Here is a 23,529-nt window from a genome sequence, read left to right on the forward strand (position 1 = left end):
GTGATAAAACGCAAAGTTTAATATAGAATGAAAGAAATATAACTTTATTTACACGACTCCTTCGGTTTTCATTAATATACTGCTTTTTTACATGTTTCCCTTTTGAAGGAAATGCATTTAAGGTTCATTATTTTCCCCGTAAGCACAATTACTTTGGATTTTTGGTTAAAGTATGTATCTGGAACTATCAAAATCAAGTATATAAAGAGTTTCTGTACCTCGCCCTCACAAATCTCGCACTCAGCTTGGCTTACAATTTGCCGATAACTATTGTTAACCTTACATGAATATTTTTATTCAAAACGCGTCAGTCTAGTTATATTAAAAATATTTTCCCTAACATTGAGTGTCGTAGAACAGAATACTGTACTCTCAGTTCTAGATTTCAATGATTATTGTCTTTCCAGCAAAAGTGTATTCCTAAGTTGTTGAGAGAGCTCTTTGTAACTTTTGTTAATCCTGGTAATAATGCCTCACTCATATTGCAAATTGATTTATTCTGTTTTTACATGGTTTGCTATAACTTAACCTGCACATTTATTGCTGATGATCATTGTCTAATTAAACAGTTACATAATTGTGATTCAAGGCAAAAACCAGTAACAAAGGGTTGTTTAGTTAGCTCTAGAAAGCAGTCTACAAGTATTTACAAATTTCCATTATCATTTTAATGGTGTCCTGGTACTTTTACGTGACGCTTAACGAACATATCACAAAATTTCGATCTACAACTCAGCTCATAAAAACAAGTACTCATGGGGCTTATGAATTTTTATTAAAAATATCACGTTACGGCCTACAGATGGTTGAGCAACTTCAAAATGTTACTAATCATGATTTTGGCTTATTATTATAAATTGCACGTAGATGTCATACAAGAATTTTCCAGTAATGGCAGTTGCTAGGTAGTTGTCAGCACCAAAAACATTTTCCTCATGAATTTAAAACAAGCAATACGTAGTGAATTGATTTTACATGAGTAGCCAGCTACGATTTTCATATTTAAGGACAAAGAGCATTCATAACTATATCACTTAGAAGCAGTAGCATAGAGAAGCATTTTTGTGCCTCTCGAGGATATGAGCTTCCCTCCTCAGACTTACAGAATCCGTAATCAAAATATGTACCCTAAGAGACACTCCACCTGGTGTATCTACTCGGTATAAGGGAGCAGAGGGCCGAGCAGTTCTATCGCTTACATGTAGTTTAATGTTTCACCGCGTACTGTAAGATATATAGCTTTTTTCCATTTTTCTGGCTAAGTAATTTATCAAGCTTTTAACATTTTAGGAATCTATCCTTTTTTTTTCCTAGCCAGCACATTAAATTTATACTTCCTACATCTCCCCAAACTTCATATCGAATTCATGAAGAGCTTAAATGACCGGTCAGAGCAATATGAGGCCTCTTTTCTAGGCTTTGTTTAAAGTTACTTTCCAATTAAAGTGCAAGGGGAAAACTCGAGGAAGAAATGCTCTTCTGGTTGTAAATACGGATTTCTTAGGCAATCAGTTTCATGTGAATGGTGTGCAATCAGGAGAGTGGTAGTTTCATGCAGTAGAACCATTCCGGTTAGATGGACCGATGGAAGTAAACACACAAGAATAGAAACTGCACGTTCAAATCACTCCTGCTAGGCCGACGTAGTTGAAATGAATGTAAATGGATGAACGAGTACTAAGCTATCTCGATCCATTTAAGGGAAACAGATACTGCTTCCTACTGTTAGTATCACTTCTGGATTTAAGGTTCAAGTTCATGGAACTAGAACAGATTGAGTACAATAATCATGAAAGGTAACCAAGATTAGAAAGCTGGTTGGCGTTTATTTTTGTAACAGTGCTATATGTCGTAATTGGCCGCTACAAGTAGAAAAACTCACTCGCCTTAGCTTCAGTTTCTTGTAGTTCTTAAATATTTGAATATAAAAGGGATTCGTTGGACTATTTCTTTTGGAGATAAAAGCTCCGTGTATTTCTTTAATACACGTAAGCATAAAATTGCTAATCCGTTGAACATGAAATATCTAACGGTTGTTTAACGACTTTAATCTACTAATATATAATGCTTGTTTCATATTTCTCAGATGTCCTTATCTTGATTAATCTTAATTTTATACTTGTTTTCCATTTCTGTACAGAACGAGTAATGGAGGAATAAAAAAACTTCCATATTCATTTCACAGTAAATTCAGTGATGCCCATTTACATCTTATATACTGATTAATTACTCCAGCTGGTGTCAGATTTTAGTTGTACAGACCTAACCAGTAGACTTCAGACAGTCCTAAAACTTGATATTTTCTTCATTAACAACCTTTCAGAGTGCACGGTTAATCTTATTTATTCTCTTGGTATACCTCATTTCCTAACTTGATAATACTGTAGTGTCTTCTGAAACGGTGCCTTTGTCCCATGGTCACTCTCAGCCTTTTGTCGGTTTTCATGACAACAGAGAAAAGGAAGATCTGTTTAATTTCTGTTTCTCTCTTTCTTAGTTGGCCTACTGTTTTAAATATTCTGATTCTAATATCTGCTCAGATTGTGTCACTGAAATTATTCTTGCAGCAACGAAATGCTTTATTTCTTATTCCACTTTAAACTCTGGCGCTTTAATTAAACAACAGTTTTCCAATAAATTCTATAAGGCATCCAAGATAAGAAGGTAGCATAAGTTATTGGCCTGAATGTAAGCCTTTGGTTTCATATTCTTCCTACACTAAGCGCGTAATAGTTGTAAATAAGTTATTAGTAAAATTCGATTTTGAAAAGGTAAAAGTAGAAAACTTGCATCATTTCCAAATGTTAGCCGAGTCTTCTAGTCTCCTTACATAGATATTATCACCTTTTTCTTCTAAACCAGGCCAAACATTTGCGTCAACTAGTTCAGCATCTATTCATAGTTCTAAACTGACTGAACTGTTTCTTTTCCTCTTCCATTGGTTATTACTTCTGTTCTTTTGGAACGGTATTTTTTATTTTGTATTTCCTGAAAATTGGCAGTCCATAGAAATTTAAGTGCTGACAGAAATTCAAGTACTCACTTTCTTCTTAACTCATACATAGAACAAGACTACTGCAGGTCACATTTTCTTTTATGTTTATGATCTCCATAGAAAAGAACCAGTGAAAGCCCTAAAGTTTTCATCGCAGTTGCCTATTTCATTAAGTCGGATAGAGACTACTTCATCTTCCCCATTAGTAATATTTCCTAACATCCAGAGAAAGTTACAGTATTTATAAGGGTGTGCTCTATTTTCTTTCTTTCCTTTCCCCCCCCCCCCGCCTCTTGGTGTTTTGCCCTTGGTTGGCACAGTTAGTGTAATTGCCGTCCTTTCCACACCGGGTGGAAAAGACAAGAGTTCGGATCCTGTCAATGAGGAAAGAATTTTTGTAGATCGTTTTTACAGCGTGGCCGAGTTAGTCAGTCTTAGGCGAAGATGGCATGATTCTCCCCCCCCCCCCTGAAATTCGAGTGTTTTGTCTAGCAAATAGCATTTGAACCGGAGAACATTCATTTACAAACATATTATATGGTTTAATGTGGCCTAAGTTGGTGATTCGCTAGCTTAAATCCCTACAACAATAATCAACCAACCTGCCTTTGTATTTTTGTATCGATCTGAGATACGGCAATAAAAAGTTTTCTGTCTGTTTTCCACCGCTCAAATGAAGAAAATTCTCAGATTGCAGACCATTTCCGGTACATTGTAGTTCCGATCGCTATTTGTCTTCCTCGTATGGAAAAATTCTGGTTCGAATCGTGTAAAGATCTGTGGAATTTTTATGGACTTTTAGCACAGTGTAGCTTACTAACTCGGCCACCACGTGAAAACCTGGAAACCTTTTTGTCCTTTTTTTTATCCATAAAACAACAAATTGCAACAAACCGACAATAGAATACGACAAATTTACAGACACAATGTACTGACACCTAATAGCCTTAGTTGCTTTGATCCAGCACACGCTTGTTCATTGCTGTCTTGAACTTGAAGATGTGAGAAGTATGGAATTTTAAAGTGGTGTTCATGCGCTCTTGAATCTTTTTCTTTTGTTTCATCCACCTCTCATAATAGCTCCCGTAAGAGGTGACACCTCGTGTATTCATTCCTGGTGTTCGATTTTTATGCCTTTGTTCAATACGAGCAAGAGATTGCCACTTCTTCCAGGGCGTCACCACATAAAAGACCCTTTTGTTGTCATTCCTCAGAGAGAGAATTTTGACGTACCGCTAAAGGCAATTTGTTGCCGTTCTTGATTCCATCTGGCTCTGCCTGTAGCTCTGAAGTCTGTATACGATTAGATGTGAGGAGAAGTTGATGCAGTGGCATTGGAAGTTCCAAAGTTGAATTACTCGTAGCATAATCTATACTCCTCAGTATATGCCAGTCGCAGCTTGCCAGCGAATTGTTCGGTCCTCATCCATTGATATTTGTCTGACAAGTATAAACCTGGAAGACGGCCATAGGTGTATTCTGTCATCCACTGGTGTGAAGATCAATCAGCTGTCTTGGGATCTCGTCCAGTGGGAACAACACTTTTCCCGATGAATCACCCAGCCTTACAGAGCCCTACTATGCGACGCCGTTCAAACTCATTCAACTGTGTTTACTTTGCTCATACACGTGCTTTGGCTCTCTGAAAAGCCGCCTTTTCAACAAACTGATTCACGAGTATTTGGCCTTCTTCTTTTGCATCTAACAATGTCATGTGTGTCATTTTGACTACTTCACTGGTTAATTATGAGTTTAGTTTCGCTTTCACCTTATAACTGTAACCTGAAAATATATTGAAATGCGCATATTCAGGAAGTTACATTAATTCTTTAAAGGTGGGCCAGTTTTTTAGACATTGAATATATTATGCAAATCCCTTAACGAGGTGTTTAAATAAGTTTATTAATGATAATTAATGTGTTTTAAATAAGATTGTGTATAACTTTTATAAAAAAAATATTGAACCAACATTCACATTGCCATTGTTCTATTTATTAATTGCATTTGCGTACTTTGCAGAGGCTAGTAAATATATAATGCAGTATATATCGGCAGTATCAGGAGCAAATCGGGAAGCTGACATAATAAAACAACAGCTACTGCAATCAAATCCACTTCTAGAAGGTAAGTTTGCCTATCTTAAATAAAGCATACAACGTAATAAATGTAAGTGTAAAACCCTTAGAATATTTTTTTCGATTCTGTATATGGATTCTGTCGCGCTGTTCCTGGATTTTCCAACTCTTTCGGTAGGAAAATCCATATGTAACAGCGTTCCTTTCCTGTCGTCTTTTTTTATTTTCCTTGGCATTATTTTTAAGCCATCTTACATGAGTTGTAATTAATTGATTCTTTCTACATAAATACAGCATTGGGATAAAAATCTGCTATTCTTGGAAGTTCGATTTTAATGAATCTATCATCTGCGGCTTCACAGATCTTACCTGCTTTGGAAGATCATGTGGAGGTTGTTGTCACGTACCTCGATCTGCTGGCCACTTTTGATGCCATTCAGATACCTGACTTGGTGTACCTCCTCGAAGTCTGTTTCGAAATTTACTGTGACTCCTTCTACTATCGGCTACTACAGAGAACAACTGCAATTCCCAAGCACGATCTCTCCAGGCGATCCAGATCAATAACTGCTGGAATTCCCCAGTTCTACTCATGGCACTGCTTGTTCAATTCGTAAACAGATGTGACATTGTCACTTATGCGGGCGATGTGAAATTACTTACGATAATTGATCTTGTAATGATTCCTCACAACTGAGAGGCTTATTATCCACAAACGACAGAGTCGGTGCAAATAATATTCTCTTCGAAACATACCTCATCTAATATCATCTTTTCAATATGTGGAACACTATAAAGGTTGTTTCGACTCATTTTGCCCTTGAATTAATTTTTAACTCCAAGCTTTCGTTCCATCATTATGCTAAACAACTTCCCATAAGTTATGCTCATCTCTTGAGAGCGAATAATTATCGAAGTATCTATTGGCCAGAGACGAGCATCTCCAGGTGAGATGCTCGTCTCTTGCCAATAGATACTTCGTCACCAACATAATCCTATGAATTTTGTACGGCTCAGAAATTTGGGCATTTGCCCTCCCAACCACAATGAAAAAGAGGCTTCACCACTGAATATTGGCTCTTGAATTGGGCGATATAGAAATTTCACCTCCCAAGCAAGTAAGTTACGATGACTGACATGTCCTATACCCTGGGTGTTACCTATCTATGAGCGTTCTGTGTGCTTTCCTCATTAAAATCTACCTGATATGCTTGATATCTCTCCTGATTGGGCTGGTCCCTTGTTTCTTGCGAGGAATGCCTGTCGAGACCATTCGCAACACTACATCAAGCTAATTGTCCTCAGCAGTTATATAATTAAGTACGAAGTCATTTTTCACAAAGGAAAATACTGGTGAAATCAAAATATCTATGTGTAGAATGGAAAGTTACTCGAGAGGTGTCCTCAAGGCTCGCTTCTGGAAGCATTAATGTGGAATATGGTATTACAAGAATGGGTAGCACGAACGTTTGACTGGGTTAGACTTATTGTATATGCTGATAATTTAACTATGGTAATTGAAAGTAATTCCCGAAGGGTTTGTAGTTTTCCGCCAGCCATGTATTAGAGGATCTGTGTAAGCGGACATTAGTTCTTCGAAAACTAAGATGATTATTTTTAAGATTAAATTAGATCTAAATAGATCTCCTCAAATTAAAATTAATGGGACTCAACTTCCTCTTGTAACTGAAGTGAACTATTTAGGAGTGACAATTTGTGACAAGCTAAATTTCTCTCCACATCTTTCTTATTTATGTAAAGCTAAGTTCGCTGCAGCTATTTTTAGGATATCAACAGCAGAGCAGATTATCGAGAAAAAGTTCGAAGCTATACGAGGGATGATTATTTAATTCGCGGACTGATGCAAGATGTTTATGTTTACCGCTCGAACTTTCCATAACTGCCGCTAGAGGCGCTCACCCTGATCGCTACTTAGCAGACTCTGTGTGCGCATGGCAGTACTTGTCCAGCTAGTGTTGCGTGAAGAGTTTTTTTAGCCGCGTGTTCCTGACGATTGTTTTAAAGCAATTATCATGTCGGATATACAGATTGAACAGTGATATGTGAGTCGTTATTCTGTCAGACTGGGCTTAAATGCATGAAACAGTTAAAGAGATGAATGAAGCATCTGGCACATTCCTCTTATTCATTGGACTTAGCCCCGTGTGATTTCTTCCTGTTTCCAAACTCTGAAAGGCAACCATTTCACGTCCGAAACAACGATGCACGAACTAGAACGAAGCACTTTGCAGTCTTTCGAAAATGGCTTGCAAGAAGCATTTAATGCGTGGGTACGACGGTGGCGAAAGTGTGTAAAGTTCAAGGGAGAGTATTTCGAGAAGGAGAAATCCACAGAAGATTCAGATGATGACAATTAAGATATGATCTTGCACCAATCCGCGAATTAAATAATCATCGCTCGTACTATTCTGCAGTCTTCCTGCCTATAGTTACTTATGCTGCTGGAGCATGGTACCATAGGGCGGTAATTTTTAGGTTTCAATTAAAACTCATGTCACTACAAAGGACAAATGCCGTTGTCTATTCAACGTGTTTGTAGAACAGTATCGACGGCTGCTTTGCAGGTATTGGCTGGAGTGTTATCATTGGACTTGTCCTTAGTATTTCGAGAGCTATGTTTTCATATCCGTAACAGACTCCAACTGTATTTATGGGAATTGAGATTGACACAAAACAAGATGTAAGGAAAGAGAAACAAAGGTGTTTGAATGATTTGGTGAACAAGTGGCAGGACAGATGGGTTACATTCGAAGCTGGATTAGTGACTAAGGAATTTATTCCTCAAGTTTCTTATTTGATGGACATAAGGACAAATAAGTAGTTCTCTCTTGGAATGTACAGCTTTTATATTCTTACAGGACACGTTTCATTAAAAGAGAAACTGGGCAAGTTTGGATTCAGCGATTGAACTCTCTGCTTTTGTCGAGAGGCCGAGAGTTGGAGAGCCATGGTTTGTATGACTGTTCACATCATTTTGACATCAGGACAGATCTTGAAACTGCTGTGGGAACAATTTCTCCTGGTCAAAAGACTGAACTTATTGAAGCTCCCTTTAATATAACTGCGCTTCATGTGTTCGCCAATCAAGTGTTTAAAAGGCAATAATTTCTGCTGAAGCGAATGACTTTGGATAAATCTAGTGTGTTGTAAAAATTTTGTGTGAATACTTAATAATTTATATAAGGAATATGTATAGTATAAATACTTTAAGACAGTGCATAAAAGTTCAGTGAAGTATTAAGAATTTTAAGTTTTAATTTTTACTTCCCCTTTTTTCTTTTTCTTTTGTTTTTTCTACCCTCTTGAGTGGACTCCTAGATGTTTTTTTTTTTTTTTTCGTTTCATAAACGAAGTATCCTACCTACTGGAACTGGCCTACCTTACCATGGTGTGGATGAGTATTCAGAAGCAGCTTTACAGGTGATTGCTGCTTCTTGATGGCCAAGCGGCCAACACAATACGCACTAACTACACAAATTTAACACTATTACACGTCTGGCCATTTTTACAGAATCTGTAAAATTACAATGATACGAGACGGATTTGAACTGGCGTTCTAGGAGCCGCCCTTAGCAATAATACATGTTTACATTGTAGAGGTTCTGTTTTATTTGATTTAATTTGAATTTGAACCCTACTGAAATCTCAAACAGCCCACAAAACCCAAATCTGACTGCAATTCACAGAAAATTCTAGATTCTAGGGTATGTAAAGTGGGTGCTAACAAAACATTAAAGAGACATTTTTTTCAATAAATTTCCAAACGTTTAATGAACATACACAGCATTTACATTAAAAAAAAAAAAAAAAACTACATATATACATGCATACCAATTTCCATACATTTGAACCATACTACAGTACAATACACTACCTTTCTCTCATCAACTATTCTCAATTTACAAAATATTAACATCAGTTTGTATCAGTTGTATCTTACTTAATATGAATCCTCGATGATTACTCTTACATTACCAATTTTTATCACTTACATCAGTAAAACTCATTTCAACTCTTATTAATCTTTTTGTATATTTGTTTCTAGCCTTTAACACGTGAAATGTATTACATCTGGTATCCTCTTACCTCAATAATATTCATTACAGACCACCCATTCTACCTTAATTACTCTTTAGTTATAATCTTAGTCATCCCTCCACTCGTTAGGTTTCTCTATTAATAAAATTTCTTTCTCTTTACACCTCATCTGGTATGTTATCTTGTGTTGGCACCTGACCTAATTTAATGATATAGATTAACATATTCTTACAATACTACCCCTGTAAATATAATTTCTTTACTAATTCCTTTATACTATTTATTACCTTCCCTTTATTTACCCCTGTACCACACCTTCGTTATTTCATAATCATTTACATTCATAACAAATTATCTCAACCTTAGTAACTAATTTGCCTAATTCAAATTTAATTTTCGTTAGAAAGAACTACCAATCAATTTCTCACAGAGTTAGGTTATGAGTCAATGAGTTCGGGGTTCAATAAAAAAACAGGAACAGACTTATGTTCCGAAATAACCGCTACTTCCAATTCCCTTGCGCTCAGGCTTCCTTCGTAGCAGACAGGCTTTCTTTCATTTCGTGGGCGTTCTGCTTTCCTTAGTGGCGGACAGGCTTTCTTCCATTTCTTGGGCACACTGCCCTCCGATGCAGGACCAGGCTTTCTTTCTCTTCTTGGCTCACATAGCTGCACAACTGGCCATTTCTCAACGGGCCGGACCCTAGACACAAGTGTAGTCTCTTGCACGACAAAACTTCGGAGGTACATCTTGCGATTTCGTTGCTAATGACGCCGATCATCCTATCACTGCCCTCTGATGCCGGACAATGCTTTCTTTCTTGCATATTTTTTTTTCTTCATCTTGCCACCACCAAAAATAAATCTACTTCTTCCACTTCAACCCGCAAACTCACGAATTTCCCCTCTTAGACCACCGAGAAGTCAGATACAGAGTGGACACTTTCTCAATTACTCCCCCAGAACTTTTCTCTTTCCCTCAAGTCTGGAACACCTCCCCCAAGGAGAACAACCAATCCCCATACTGTTTAATTTATCATTCCTTCGTATTTGATAAAACAACTAACCACAGCTGTCTCCCTAGCACACCCACCTTCTCTAGAAATTTCTTTTTTTTTTTTTTTCCCACATGGCAGTATGACCTTTTCATGTTTTCCGATCACCTCCAAAACACTCAGTTTCGTGTTCACACCTTCTCTGCTAAATATGGCCAACTTGCCAAAATATCAGCCACCCTGATTTCCTGTTTACTTTCTAATGGTGGTTTAGATCAAAAGAGATGCTTTGTAATCCTGTTTCATGGTCCTATTGTAATTGCCCTCAGCAAAATTTTAACTCCTATTCTCAAATGGCACCCCTTCTCTATTGCTGACCGCTGTCCCTGTTTGCTCTCTATATTACTCGAAATAACTTGTTTCCATTCAGCCACTATTTAACATATACATCTATAACTTTCCCATCCCCAAATCCAGGGTTTCTTCAAACTTTAACCTCATTCAAACTAAATATCCAAACTTAATACTTACTATCTTTAACTTAATACGCTCTTTCCATCGCCCTTCCTAGATTTATTTTAGCAAAACAAATATTTCTATTAAATTTGTCAGATATACATCTTACAACATGCCAAGATTATTCGTCTTTGCTGTAGTCTAGTGGTTATAATCGCCGTCCTTCCAATTCCGGCTAGAAAAGGCCCGCGTTCGAATCGCTTCAATGAAACTAGGGTTCTTGGGCCTTTTCCACTTCGTGGCTGAGTTAGTCGGTATCAGGCGAGGACAGCAAGACCTTCCCACGAAACTCGGATTTTTCATCCAGAAAAACAGCCAGTCTGACAAGAGAACACACGCGATGTATAGACATTATATACATGTGTAGATGAGAGATAATATTTGGTGGCCCTATTATGACAGTGTTTTTTTTTTTTTTTTTTCCTTTAAATCGAGACCACTCAGTAAAGTTGATTTATTTATTTATATATTTACCACAATTCCCTTCTACATTATCAGTTTCCTGCTGCGTGATCGTTCAGAAAAGTAATATGAAGATAAACTAACATCTCTCAGATTATTGTATGCATTACATCTTTTTTTCTTTCTTTTTTTTTTTTAGCTAAAACTGCATCTGCTCATGCGATTTGTATATAAATATGTGAATGATATCCAGATTTAAGAAAACAAAATACATATTTTATATTCTCTTTTGAGCAAGGGAAGTCTAATGAATTCTTCTTATTAAAGTGTAAAGTATTAGATATCTAACGGCGCTAGGGGTTTTCCCCCATCTCCGCATTGTATACACTTTTGGTGTAGCAGAGAATTCTCTGAAAGCCAGAGATTTGATAAAAAGTATCTGGGTAATGTCCTGTTGTGTAATGTTTTGGTATGTTGTATCTCTGGCCATTTAGCCGATGGGCCCCTATTGGGATCCCCGTTGTGCCCACTTTGTCCCGTGGAGGCAGGTCAGGTGCCCAGTAGATTTTTGTTCAGTACTCTGGCAGGCCCTGTGACCTAGTTTCCCAAGATTGCAGTGGCTTGGGCCTATATACAGGATGATTCACTACCAGTGCGACAAACTTGCAGGAGGTGTAGGGGGCACAAAGACGAATCGGAATCACATAGTATTGCAGGGTACAAAATGCCTTCGTCATGCGGTAGAGGACGTTGAACGGGAGGTCGCGTGAACAGCGATCTCTTTGGAAGTCAGCATTTGCGAACCGTTTCTGTTGAAGAAACCAAGTAGCAAAAGTCCTCCGGAAAATCCGCAGGCTCCAATGATTGGACGCGTTGCAGATGATATGAACTCATTTGGTTTGTTGACAGTATCCTCCATACAGTGGATTGGGAATTACCCAATCGTTGGCCTATCGCTCGAGTACTCGTACTCGGATTGCCTTCTGCAAGACGTAGGACATTCTCCTCATTGTCTGGCGTCCTCGTCGGTCGCTCTCGATTCATGGTACCTCTCGTGAAACAACTAGTCTAACGTAACCTTCTGTGCACACGTGCGAAAATCGTATGATGAGGAGCACGCCTGTGCGGGAAACGTTCCTGGTACAAGCGCAGTGCGGCGCGCCCGTTACAGTCGGCAGCTGCATACGTGAGGTACATGTCGGCCAGTTCAACGTTTGAATACTCGTCCATCCTACTGCCTCGGGAACAGGCGCAAATGCTGACTTCCAGCGGGATTGCTGTTCACGCGACCTCCCGTTCAACGTCCTCTACCGCATGATGAAGGCATTTCGGACCCTGCAATGCTATGTGATTCCGATTCGTCTTTTTGCCCCCTACACCTCCTGCAAGTTTGTTGCAGTGGTAGTGAATCACCCTGTATATACTGTACTGGTGTTCAAAGAAAGTGCATCACCTAGGAATTTCACATTTCTAACCCTTTTTCACGATGGTATGTTACATTAATAACTAGCATCACAAATAGAAATATAAACTAAAGATATTTATTAATAGTTAAGGCAGAGCTAAGTAACATTTGGCAGGTGCTCTAAAAATATTCCAAAATGAGCATTTGCAACCTTTATACAACAGTATTGGTAAACACGACAATTATGGCTGAAATGTTATCAGAAGCCCTCAATTTGCTTCAGTTTATCATTTTAAAAGGAAAACAAAATGAAAAGTTCACCAGGTGAAAACTAATATTTAGTTGAACCGCCTCTAGCCCTAATAGCAGACAGCAGCACACCGTCGAAACATTAACAAGATCAATTTCTGAAGATAATCAACTGGTAGTGAGGCCTCCGTAGCTGAGTGGTCAGGAGCTGGAGTGCAGTAGCACACACTCCTTGAGTAGACCGGGGTTCAAGCCCTCGTACCAATTATGGTCCATTTCCCTGAACACGAATTACTGAAGAGGCTTCCATCCTGCAGTGGGTTGATAATAGCTGCAGTTTTATTTCGTGGTTCAAACACGAATTATGGCTTCTTGAAATTCACGAAGGGTCTTTGGTTTCTTTCTGGCAAATGCAATTTCCACACGATGCCTAAAGCTCTCTATAGGATTCAAGTCCGGGCTGTTTACTGGCCAGCTAAGAGCTGTTATGGACAATTCTTTGAACAATTTTTTCACCTGTAACAAATGTAAACACATTATTGTCGAATCTCTAATGCAGAAAATGAAGCTAAAGTAACTACAGAAGTGCCTACCTACTAGTTTACACCCGATGAAAAGGAACAGAGTCGTCATGAAAGATGTAGTTACTTGGCAGTTTGAAATGGTCTCTAATGGTTGGCAGCAATTTGCCTTCCATTACATCCAGGTATCCACTGGCAGCCAGACGGAACTTTTAATAAACTGCAGGTGACCTACTCCGCGATACGAAATGCACCTCCATATCATTTGGCTGGTAAGGAATTTCACTATAGACACCATACAGTCTGGATGGTATTCTTCACCACGTCAACGGCGAATTGTTTGTCTACCATAAGAGCCATTCAGGTTGAATTTCTTCTCATTCGAGAAATTAACTGACTTCCACTGCTCGAGGGTACATTTGACATGCTCCTTACGCCAAATTAATCGGGCCTTTTTCATTTTTTGTGTGAGGAGGGGCTTATTAGGACGACGGGTTACAAGTCCATGTTTGAAGAAGCTTCTTCTGACTGTTACTGCACTTGCTACCACTCCTGTATGTTCTTCCCATTCTCTTTTCAGTTCAGACGAAGAAGCTTTACAGTTTTTAAGGCATAAGCGCTTCAAAACGCGGTCCTATTTTAATGTAGAGACTCGTAGAACATCCTTCCTCACGTAAAGCAACAATAGCACTCTTTCTTCGTGGAGTCAACTGCACGTAACTCGCCATCCTAACACAAGCAAGGATGACTGCATCTCCTGCAGAGCGTGCTTATATAGCTGAAAGTAACAACTGATGCAATATTACGTCATCACCTAGGCGTGTCAATCTTATCTAATGCAATCTGTAAGAAATATTACCATATACTTACGTTATTCGGACGACAATTACAATTTTAAGGGGTGACGCACTTTCTTTGAATACAAGTGTATATAAAAGGTGGGCTGATTATCGCTTAAGTAGGATTAGGCTGAGAGAGCTTTAAGAGTTAGATTAATTTTGATATTAAGTTAAATTTAGACCATGAGTTGAGGTGTACACTGTTGTTGTAATTATAGTGGGGGGGGGGGGGTGACAGGCAGAAGTATGGAGACAATAGGGCAGATGGGCTGAGAATTGGTAACTGACATTTAAGATTGACAAATGCAAAGTACTGCATATGGGTAGATATAACCCCAGAGGAACATACCTCTAAGTGTGGTACTACACTTAGGGTAGTAACAGAGGTATTATCCCTTTGTATAAGGCAGGGATCTCAACTGGGGCGATATTGCCACCAAGGGGAAAAAATTGGTTTATGTGGGGCAAACATTCATAGGTATTACAATGGTTCGTGGCCCTCCAAAGTTCAACTCTACCTGGCAACATCTTATTCATTAATATTTAATTTCTCTCATTGGGTTCCCCCCCCCCCCGAGACAACTGAATTTTAACATGCTTTCAGAGGTAATGTCTTCACAATTCGCTTGCATTTGAACTTTTTCGACTGCTGCAGCGTGGTGGGCATGTTTTATTTATTTGTTCTTTTATTTCATTGGTCAATATATGGGGCATGGATGGGATGAGGAAAGTTTCATTTCCTCATCCCATCCATGCCTCATGTCTCTACTTTCTAAGCGACAATTAGTAATGATTTAGTTTCCTTGTGGAAGTTGTTTATTTTTGATCCACAGTGCTTTTGTAAGTAACATGGGCTATGAGAGTTAAATAAAAGTAGTTTATATTTTATTATTTAATTTTTTTTTTGTAATTATTTTATCCATCATCAATCATGTCAAGTGCTCAAAAGAAAAACTGTCGACAGTATCTTGATGAATATCTAGCTTGTGGTTTTATTGAAAGCCCAATCGACTTAAGACAGCCTGTGTGTCTTATGTGTAATAGTTCTTTTTCAAACGAGGCTATCAAACCATCAAGACTTTTAGATCACTTAAAAAGCAAACATCCTGATAAAGTTGGTAAATATATCGAATATTTTAAAAATTTAAAACAGAATTTTGAGCAACGTAACACTGTTACTTCCTTATTTAAGAAAAATATACAAACAAATTACAATAGAATGATTGCGCCTTATAAAATTGCTGAAATCATTGCAAAAACTTGTAGTGCTAACACAGTTGCTGAGACTGTTGTACGACCCTCGTTAGACTGTAATTTCAACGGGGATGCATCAAAATCCTTCCAGTATTTTAAAAACATTCCCATTGAAAACCAATTCAATTCGGAGACTAATTGATAAGATGTCTGTTACCATTAAAGAGCAGCTAATTGACAAACTAAAAACGAGAAAATTTTTTATTCAGATTGATGAATCCACAGTTACTGACAATATGGCCCTTCTAATGGCATACGATCGTTATTTCGGTAACGATTGTAAATTGCAAGAAGAGATGTTGTTTTTAAAATTTATAGACACTGACTGTGCTGGAGCATCCATTTTTGTTGCTGTAAAAACACCGTTTGATGAAAAACAAGTACCATTGATAAATTTAGTAACCTGTGCCACTGATGGTGCTAACTCCGTGGTTTGAAGACATGCACTGAGTGATCAATGAATTATGACCACCCCTATTAAAACTGAATGCGACCCGTTGACCACGTGACCAGGGGCTTAGAGGGGATCAGGTATCCTGTGTGTTATCAGACACTCAGCCTAAAACACTGATCGATCCAATATCTCTCTATTACAGAAGATTTAGGAGAAGTCCGGTTGACCTGCCTCCCTAAAATCCACTCATGCACACCTTCTCGATGGTAAGCCCCGTTATGTCACTTAGGTGGCAACGAACGTGTAGAGTGGGTCTCTTCAAGACGCCTGGTCAGCGTGAAGAGGAAAAGACCAAACCCTCCAGCACGAGAGCACAACAATACAAATGGCCCTCAGTCCCCAGCAGCTTTCACTCTCCCTCTTACGGCAGCGAGAGGATCAGAGTGGAAGCAGAGGGTGCTAAGAATCTCTGTGTACGACCAGGCTGCCATGCATGGAAACTGAACTTGGCCTGTTATAACGTACGATCACTCATCGGTGAAGACAGGATATTAGAGCTGGAAAAGGAATTAGAAAATGTGAATTGGAATATCATCGGTTTGGCTGAAACAAGAAGAAGAAATGAATCACTTATACGTTTATCAAGTGGAAATCTGCTGTACACCAATGGAAACAGTGAAAGGAGTGAAGGTGGAGTTGGGTTTCTGGTCCATAAAGATTTTAAAAACAACATTTTGGAATTCAAAAGTACAGCCGACCGGGCTAGCCGAGTGGGTAAAAGTACCTGCCCGGCAACCCAAAGGTCGCGGGTTCGATTCCCGCCTCGGGCTTGGATCAAAGTACTGCAAAAACCTTGGGAGGTGCAATATGGCCACAGAAGCCGATGCGCCAACAACTACCAAAATCAAAAAAAAAATCAAAAGTACATCACCAAGGGTGTCAAGACTAATACTCAAAGATTTCTAAGAGGTACGAGCTAAAGATTATAATGATTTATGCACCAACATCGAGCCATGATGATGAAGAGGTTGAAGAAATGTACACCGAAATTGAGTCTTCTAGATGAGCAGAAAACCCACTACACTATTATTGTGGGAGACTTCAATGCTAAGGTTGGAAAAAGGCAAAACAACGCAGAAAGAAGAACTATAGGAAATTTTGGAATTGGTGAAAGAAATAAAAGAGGTGAAAGACTTGTGGAATTTGCAGAATCTCAAGGACTGTTAGTAATGAACACTTTTTTCAAGAAAAGGGTGAACAAATAGTGGACATGGAAGAGTCCAAATGGATTAACAACTAATGAAATCGACTTCATCCTCACTAACAGAAGATATATTGTGAATGATGTTACCGTCCTGAATAAGGTAAATGCTGGAAGTGATCACAGAATGGTAAGATGTACACTTGATATAGATGTAGGAAAGGAAAGGAAAAAACTGACTCGAGTAAATAATACAAAGGTCTTTGAGATAACACAGGAGTAGAAAAAGCAGTATGTACTGGAACTTAAGAACAAGTTTGAGCTTCTGCAGACTGCTGAGGACCAAGATATCGACGAGGAATATTACAACTTTCTGAAAGCGATAAAGCCCAAGAAACCTATAGGGAAAAAGAAATCCAAAGAAGAAAAAATTAGTCAAGAAACACTTGTTATGATGAATCGAAGACGACAAATGAAGAGCAAGAAAAACACTGACAGGGAGAAAATTGAGTATACTGAGTTATGCAAAGCCATTAGAAAGAGACTCAGAGAGGACATAAGAAGATTTAACACAAAGTAGAACAAACATTAAGGGAAAACAAAGGATTTAAATCAGCAGCCATGAGCAGTAATACAGAAAGACAAATGATACTGAAACTGAAGAATAGCGATGGTGTACTTATAAACAGCAGAGAAGGCATAATTCAAATAGCAGAAGACTACTATAGAGAATTATACAAGGAGCGAGGGAATGATGCCAGCAGTGGGGAAGATGGATTGCAAAGTAGCAACACATACGACATACCCGATATTCTTCCTGATGAGGTAGAACATGCATTGAAGAAAATGAAGAATCGGAAAGCCCCGGGGGAAGATGAAGTTACTGTATAGGATGAAGTTACTGTAGAGTTGTTAAAATTGGGAGGAAGAGACATAACACAAAAACTGGCAAGGCTCTTCACAAAGTGCATTAGAAAAGGTGTGACGCCTAAGCAGTGGAATAATGCAATCATAGTTTTGCTGCATAAGAAAGGAGATAAATCAGAAGTTGGAAATTATAGACCAATTAGCTTGTTATCCCACATCTACAAGTTGTGCACAAGGGTCATTACTAACAGATTAGAAAGAATACTTGATAAGAATCAACTGAAAGAGGAAGCTGGCTTTAGGACTGGATTCTCAACTATGGATCACCTTCACGTAATATCACAGCTAATGGAGAAAGCAAATGAATATAAAACACCATTATGCCTGGCATTTGACTCCATACAGCATAAGGCAATGTTTCGGGCACTGGAAAGACAAGGCATAGATACCCCATATATTATGATTTTGAAGAAAATATTTGAGAGTGCTACCTCCTTTATTAGACTAGACAAAGACAGTAGCAAATTTAAAATCGAGAAAGGAGTTCGACAAGGAGACACAATATCTCCGAAGCTGTTTACTGCTGCCCTTGAGGAAGCTTTCAGAAGATTAGACTGGTCGCAGAAAGGAGTCAATGTGAACGGAGAGTACCTAAACCATTTACGATTTGCAGATGACATTGTGGTCATAACCCACGATCCCAAAGAATTAGAGGATAATCTTAATCAGTTATGCACAGTTAGTAAGGATTTTGGACTAAAGATGAATATGACTAAAATAAAAGTAATGATGAACAAGTATGCCACGGAAAGGGAAATAATGATTGAAGGAGCAGTAATTGAAAATGTGGAGTCATATACTTATCTGGGACAAGTTATTAGCTGTAATAATGATAAATGGCTGGAAGTGAAGAGAAGAATAAATTTTGGATGGATAGCATTCAGGAAATATAGTCACATACTGAAGAGCAATATCCCAGTTTGTATGAAACGTAAAATAATGAATCAATGTATACTCCCCACCATGACTTATTGAAGTGAAACTTGGGCACTCACCAAAAGAATAGAAGAGAAGCTGAGAACTACACAGCGAAGAATGGAACGAATTATACTGGGAATCAGACTGTTAGATAAGAAGAGAAACACATGGATTAGGCAGCAAACTCAAGTAAAGGACATTCTTATCAAAACTAAAGGACTAAAATGGTCTTGGGCGGGACACATAGCTCGAAGACATGATGACAGATGGACTAAGAAAATAACAGAATGGTACCCAAGAGGAGCTAGAAGAAAACCTGGAAGACAACGGCGGAGATTGATAGATGAAATTCATGAGTTTTTGGGTAGTAAATGGATGGCCAGTGCTCAAAACAGAAGGAACTGGAAAGTTGCTGGAGAGAGGCCTTCATCCTGCAGTGGATTGAAAATGGCTGATGATGATGATGATGACCACGTGAGGTACGAGAGTGCAGAGTTAGTCGAACTAAGTATCATGGATAAGGTGTCAGTGGTTCAGTAGGCAGTAAAATTCCGATCGTGATGGGTAAAAGGAATGATTTATCGGACTCTGAGAAAGGACAGATTGTGGGTGCTCGACGAGCTGGTGCCTCGATTTCCCAAACGTCTGAACTGGTGAGGTGTTCGAGAGCCGCCGTAGTTAGAGTGTACCAGGACTGGCGTCAAAGTAGTGAAACAATGACCCGACGGCAAAACTGCAAAGGTCAGCGAAAGGTTGATGTTAGAGGTGAGCGCCGGGTCCGACTTGTACAGGCAAACGTGCGCAGCACTGTTGAAGAGTTGACTACGCAATACAACATGGGCCAACCCGGAACAATATCCATGACCATGCGTCGCACGCTCGCAGGTATGGGCTATACCAGCAGAGAACCCCTACGGCATCCTCTTGTAAGCAACGTTCATCGGCGTAAAAGACTCGCCGGATGCAAAGAGCATGCAAGTTGGACATTAGAAGACTGGAAGAAGGTGTGCTGGTTGGATGAGTCACGTTATTTACTCCACACCGTTGATGATCGTGTACGGATTTGGCGTCAACAACATTGAGGCTCTTCATCCATCATGCATAGTATCAAAAGTGCAGGCCGGTGGAGGCAGTTGTACGGTGTGGGGCATGTTTCAGTGGTAGAAACCTGGACCCCTGGTGCATGTGGAACAACGTATCACTGGTCTCCGCTATCGTCAACTGCTTGCTGACTGTGTACACCCCGCTATGTTACACTTTTTCCCGAATGGCGATGGTGCCTTCCAAGATGATAATGCGCTAAGCCATCGGGCACTCGTTGTGCAGGAATAGTTTGAGGAACACAGTTCTGACTTCCAGCATATCGATTAGCCCCGAACTCCACGGATATCAATCCCATAAAGCACTTTTGGGACACTATGGAAAGGCATATCAGGCGTCTGGATACACCAGTCACCTCCATACCTGCACGTTAGCTGCATTACACACAGTTTGGTTGGTAGTAGTAGTAGTAGTGGCACATGATGCAAGAAAGCAAGTGTAAGAGCTTATGCAGCATCAGCCAAAAAAAAAAAAAAAAAAAAATCACACCATTCCCTCCAAATGCCTGTTCAGTTCCTCCTTAAATTTATTTAACCTATCAACTTCCACAACGACAGATGGAAGTTTGTTCCAGCAATTAACCACCCGCTGGCTAAAGGCAAATTTCCGCACATCTATTCTACATCTGTCCTTTCTTAATTTGAACTTATGTCCCCGTAGGTTGGTAATCTGAACAAGTGAAAGGATCCCATCAGAATTCAGCGTGCTCAACCCATTCAAGGCCTTATAGACCTCAATCAGATCACCGCGCAGGTGCCTAGTCTCCAGCCACTGCAATTTGCAGAATTTAAGCCTCTCTTGGTAAGAGAATCCCTTCATTCCCCTCACCAATCGTGTTGCTCTTCTCTGTACACGCTCAAGCAAATCTACATCCTTCCTAAAATGAGGCCTCCAGACCTGTACGCAGTACTCAAGGCGTGGCCTGACCATTGCCTTATACAGAGGGACAATCACCTCCTTTTCCCTGCTAGCAAAATTCCTATATATCATTGACAAAACCCCATGACCCGCCCTAGCAGCCTGTCTGCACTGCTCAGAAAACTTCATATCTGACTGCACAATTACTCCCAGGTCTTTTTCATTTTCTACCACCTTAAGTGTAGTACCACACAGTTGGTACGTTTCTCTGGGGTTACTTCTACCCATATGCAGTACTTTGCATTTGTCAAGGTTGAACTTCAGTTGCCACTTCTTAGCCCATCTGCCCAAATTATCTAGATCCTGTTGCAGTAGCACTCTGCCATTACTGTCATTAACAACCCTGCCAACCTTTGTGTCATCTGCAAACTTCGACATTAAGCCTGATATACCTTCATCAATATCATTGATAAATACACAAAACAACAGTGGACCCAACACCGAACCCTGTGGGACTCCACTAATAACATTAGTCCATGAAGAGCAGCACCCATTGATTACCACCCTCTGTCTTCTCCCACTTAACCATCCTTTTATCCATTGTAGCAACTTACCCTTAATACCATTCTGCTCCAATTTGTACAGTAGTCTTTCATGCGCAACAGTGTCAAAAGCTTTCCTGAAATCCAAGTATATGATATCAAAATTATTTTTTGCATCCAGTTCCTTTGTGACCACATCATAATAACCAATCAAATTTGTCAGACAAGACTTTCCCTTAACAAACCCATGCTGTGTTTGAATTATTGCTGCAGTCTTGTCTAGATGATCCTGCAATGCATCTTTAACCAGCGACTCCATTATTTTCCCCGGAACAGAAGTTAAACTAACTGGTCTGTAATTACTCGTGTCACCCTTCGATCCACCTTTGTGAATTGGGGACACATTTGCACATCTCCAGTCCGTGGGAACCTCCCCTGAGTCCAAGGATGCTCTCATAATTATGGCTAAGGGTTTGCTTAGTTGCTTTGCCGCCTCCTTTAAAATAACTGGATAGATCCCATCCACCCCAGGTGCCTTTCTTGTGTTTAACTTCAACAATTTCTCCTCCACTTTGCTCTCAGTTATTACAAAATCATTAAGCACACTGCTACAATTTGATAACCATTTTCAAATTGTAATAATTCCTCACGTGTGAATGTAGATGCAAAATACTCATTCAGTTTGTTTGCTATCTGAGCAAGATCATCAACAGTCGAACCATCGATGTCAAGTGGACCAATCATATTCATCCCCTTCCTTTTAGAGTGTATATAAGTAAAGAAATCCTTGCTGTTTTTCTTAGCATCTTTTGCCAAAGATTTCTCGTAATCCGCCTTCGCCTGCCGAACCTCCTTTGTGACCTGATTACAGACTAGCTTATATCTGCCACAGGCTTCTGCGTCACCTGATAATTTATATGCATCCCATGCATTTTTCTTCTCTGTCACGAGTCTCATTAGTTCATTTGATAACCATTTAGGCCTAAACCTTGAACGATATTTCTTAATCGGTATATAAAGTCTAGTAGCTTCCACGATTAATTCTTTGAATGCTTCCCACTTAGAATTTACTGTTTGTACCATCGTCAGTTGATCCCACTGTACAGAACTTAAAAACTGTCTGAGACCACTGTACTCCCCTTTACGGAAGCAAAAACCCTTTCCTTTACCCCTGACGGAAGTTACCTCTTTGAGTAAATCCCACTTCAGCACACTGTGATCACTGCCACCTAGTGGTTCCTTTATCTGCAAATTCTTAATACACGAATGATCACTGCTGATAACCAGATCAAGAGTGTTACTTTCTCTGGTTGCCTCTCGAACATGCTGCTGCAGAAAACAATCATCCAATAAATCCACAAAAGTCTGACTAGTGCGTGAGTGACCAACCCACAAGTTCCAATCAATATCTGGGAAGTTAAAATCCCCCATTATAAGACATTCAGATCTACTGGCCCACTCTATTTCTCTGTACAATTGTCATAACTCGGTCATAACTCCCGTACGCTTCCGACATCTTGTTGAATCAATGCCACGTCAGATAGATATACTACTGTACTGAGGGCAAAAGGAGGACTTACGAAGTATTAAGTAAGTGGTCATAATTCAGTGATCACTCAGTGTATATAGACACATATATAGACCTACACTGAGTGATGGGTCATACAATTTTTGATGATGGGTTTAACGTTGACTCTTTTCACGTTCTTCCGGAAGGTCCCGGTCTTGAGGCAAAGAGTAATTTCTGGCTCCAGGAGGTCCAGACCCGGGCACTTCTTACCCTTGATAAGGTGCGCAGCAGTTTGCAATTCCTCCAATGCGAATTCCCGTTCCTTGTCCTCTGTACAGTATGTGTCATTCTCTTGGTTTAACTTGATTTGTTGAGGTATACATGCGGATGGAACGTTACGTCCAGTATATTGTTAATGGATGCCTCCCATGAGTATGGATGCCTCCCATGAGTTGGTTACATCTCCCTGTGGTGTGAAGTTTGTCGCAGTTACCTCCCCGCCCCTTGGCAATTTGTTTGTGGTGCCTTGTAGACCACCTCCCAGGGGTCGGTGTTACCTGTGATTGTGACGAGGTTTTCCCAAGATTATTGTTTACTCCTACATATAAACGAGGTGTAGAGGTTTCTCGCCTCCTTGTAGATTTCCTGCAGTGCGTTAACTTCTGGGGCAGGCCCGGAGCATCTGGCTCTCTGAAATGTTTTTCTTTTGTCCTGGACATCTTTCCGAAGTCTCTGGAACTCAGGGCTGCACCATAGTAGAGCGCTTGTG

The sequence above is a fragment of the Mastigoproctus giganteus genome, chromosome 14 (genome assembly GCF_048544385.1).
Source record: "Mastigoproctus giganteus isolate SK-2022 chromosome 14, ASM4854438v1, whole genome shotgun sequence".
NCBI lineage: Eukaryota > Metazoa > Arthropoda > Arachnida > Uropygi > Thelyphonidae > Mastigoproctus > Mastigoproctus giganteus.